Consider the following 3,252-nt stretch of genomic DNA (forward strand, 5'->3'; position numbering starts at 1 on the left):
AGGGGCTCCTGTTGCTCCGGGGTCCCTGGGGCTCTGGGACCTTCTGGCTCCTGGAGGTCTGGGGCTCCTGGAGTTCTGCACTTCTGAGGCTCTGGTGCTCTGTAGCTCCTGGGGTTCCTGGCACACCAGGTTTCCTAAGACTCGGGGGCTCCTGAGACTCTGAGGCTCTGGGTTCTGGGGCGTCCGGGGCTCTGGGCCTCCTGGGTCTTAGGCCCTGGACTATATGGTTCTGGGGCCTTGGATATCATAGACTTCTGGAGTTCTAGAGAACTAGGTCCTCTGGCGTTCATTGAGCATCAGGAATCCCTGGGTCCTGAAGATATGGGGCTCCGACGCTTGGAGGCTACTGGGACTCTGGGGCTCAGGTCTCAGGGTTTCTTGCGACTCTGAGGCACCTGGAAATCTGGGGTTTAGGTTCCTTGAGGTTCTAGGCCTCCTGATGCTCTGGGGCTTTGGGGTTCTGGGGCTCCTGAGGCTCTGGGACCCTTTGGTCTTGTGGATTCCGGGACACCTGGGCTCCTGGGCTCAGTGGCTTTGTGGGGAGCTAGGATCCCCAGGATCCTAGGTCTCTGGTCCCTGTGGCCTTGGGTCTCTTGTGGCCCAGGGGCTACTTGGGCTCTGGAGCTCTGGTGCTGTGCGGCTCCTGGGGCTAGAGGGGCCCAAGGGATCCTGGGGCTCGGAGACTCTGTGGTCGTATTTATTGAGTGCTTACTGTGTGCAGAGCACTGTACTAAGGGGTTGGAAAGTACAATTCGGAAACAGATATAGACAATTGCTACCCAATAATGGGCTCACAGTCTAGAAGGGGAAGACAGACAACAAACAAAACAAGTAGACAGGCATCAATAGCATCAAAATAGATAAATAGAATTGTAGATATATACACATCATTAATACAATAAATAGAATAATAAATGCGTACAAATACTCCCGAGTCACCGGGAACATCCATGTGGATGTTGAAGTCTCCGAGGATCAGAATGGTAATGGAAAAAGAGAGAAAGAAGGTCAGAAAAGGGTCAAAATGGTTAAAGACGTTGGAGGTGGGGCCATGGGAACGGTAGATGACGGCTACAAGAACCTGGAGGGGGTGGTAGAGGCGGATAAAGGAGGGGAAGGAAAGGGAAGGGGGAGGACGGATGGTGCGAAAGCTGCATTGGGGTGTATTAAGGAAGCCGACACCTCCTCCTTTCCCTGTGAGTCTGGGGGAATGGGAGAAGAAGAGACCTCCGCTGGAGAGAGCAGCAGAAGACACCATGTCATCCGGGGTGAGGCAGGTTTTCAGTGAGGGCGAGTAGGAAGAGAGAGCGGGAAAGGAACAGGTTGCAAATGAAGGGCAGCTTACCTATTATGGAGCGTGAGTTCTCTTCGGCCTCATTGGCAGGAGCTGTGGAGGGAGGGGAGAAAGGGGGAAGGGTGTTGGGGATGGAGAGGGTGTGTATGGGAATGTGTTGGCGGGGCTCTGGGCAGGCAGAGGAAGATGAAGGGTGGCGTTGAGACAGGAGAACAGGGATCGGTTGGGATGGGGGTAGGGGGGAAGGGAGGGGTTTGGCGGGGAACTGCTCAAAAGGATTAGGATGAAGGTTGGTGCTGGGGCAGCGGGATTCTAGGGAGAGGGCGGGGAGGACGGGTGGTGGCGGAACAAAGGGAGGAAAAGAGCTGGGTGGGAGAGGGGAAGGGGAAGGTGAGGATTGGGAAGGGTAGATGGGAGCCGGGGAATTGAAAGATCATGGTGAGTTCAGCGAGGTAAATGACAGAACTGAGAGCAGTTAACAATTCACGTGCAATAGTAACAATAACATAAGCGAGTGTTGCCCAGAGTAGAAGGTTGAATTTTCCATGGGTCAGTCAAATCAAGAAGGCTAACGGCAAGGAGAGTCCAGAGGCTCATGGCTGAATTGTCTCTGAGGCGGTGGGGGAGGGAGTCCTGTGGATGGTAATTCTGGAAAAGGGTGAAGCTGTTATAGGGGAGATAGGAGAGGAAACGTCTGGGGAGAGGAGCAAATAATCCAATAACATGGGTGGGCTGAGTAGGTGCGAATGCAGGTAGTTTCATTCAATCGTATTTATTGAGCGCTTACTGTGTGCAATGCACTGTATTAAGAGCTTCGTAAGTACAAATCGGCAAGATATAGAGATGGTCCCTACCCAACAAGGGGCTCACAGTCTAGAAGGGGAAGAAAGACAATAAAACAAAACAAGTAGACAGGTGTCAGTACAATCGGAATCAATAGAATCATAGATATATGCACATCATTAATAAAATAGAGTAATAAATATGTACAAATAAAATAGAGGAATAAATATGTACAAATATATGCAAGTGCTGTGGGGAGGGGAAAAGGGTAGGGCAAAGGGAGGAAGGAGGGGAGATGGGAAGGGGAGGAGGAGAAGGAGAAGAGAAAGGGGGGCACAGTCTAGGAAGTCCTCCTGGAGGAGGTGAGCTCTCGATAGGGCTTTGAAGCGAGGAAGAGAGCTAGTTTGGCAGATGTGTGGAAGGAGGGCATTCAAGGCCAGAGATAAGTTTCTCCCATCTTCTTCCAGGGAAAAAGTGTGTCTGGGCCCAGGGAGAGGCAAAGAGTAGTGGTAGTGGTAGAACCTGGGTTCTAATTCTGCCTCTGCTATTCATTCATTCAATCAATCATATTTATTGAGCACTTACCGTGTGCAGAGAACTGTACTAAGCTCTTGGAAAGAAAGTACAATTTGGCAACAGATAGAGACAATCCCTACCCAATCGGGGACCTGGGTTCTAATCGTGGCTCTGCCCCTTGTCTGCGGGTGACTTTGGGCAAGGCACTTTGCTTCTCTGTGCCTCAAATATTGAATCTGTAAAATGGGAATTAAGACTGAGCCACTAGTGCTCAGTAAATACCATTGCTTGATTAATTGATGGGTACATACCCCTGCCCCCTCTCAGGATCACACCTGGAGAGCTTCCAGTACTCTACCAGTCTCAGCCAAGGGAGGGAGAGTCAAGCAGAGGGATACCCATTCCATTCCTAGCTTGGGCAGTAGCTAGCGAGTGGAAGGCAATCTGCTGCTATTCTAAACGCATCTGTTCTGGTCAGTAGTGGCAGGGGAGAGAGTCGAGGGTGGAGACTCAGGTTTACTGGATGGAAGTAGGCAATGGTAAACCACTTCTCTATTTTTACCAAGAAAACTCTACGGATACAGTACCAGAACGTTTGCAGATGGGGGTGAGGCATTCTGGGAGAGATGCGTCCATGGAGTCGCTATGGGTCGAAGGTG

At 51.3% G+C, this 3,252-nt stretch overlaps 1 non-coding gene across 1 annotated transcript; it reads left to right on the forward strand.

Annotated features, from left to right (window-relative positions):
• The first annotated feature begins 2,910 nt into the window (after positions 1-2,910).
• Positions 2,911-3,048, forward strand: LOC119923789. Its single transcript, XR_005448968.1, has one exon. It is a non-coding gene; the product is annotated as a small nucleolar RNA SNORA7 (small nucleolar RNA).
• Positions 3,049-3,252: the final 204 nt, after the last annotated feature.

The sequence above is a fragment of the Tachyglossus aculeatus genome, unplaced genomic scaffold, assembly GCF_015852505.1.
Source record: "Tachyglossus aculeatus isolate mTacAcu1 unplaced genomic scaffold, mTacAcu1.pri scaffold_263_arrow_ctg1, whole genome shotgun sequence".
In the NCBI taxonomy this organism is placed as follows: domain Eukaryota; kingdom Metazoa; phylum Chordata; class Mammalia; order Monotremata; family Tachyglossidae; genus Tachyglossus; species Tachyglossus aculeatus.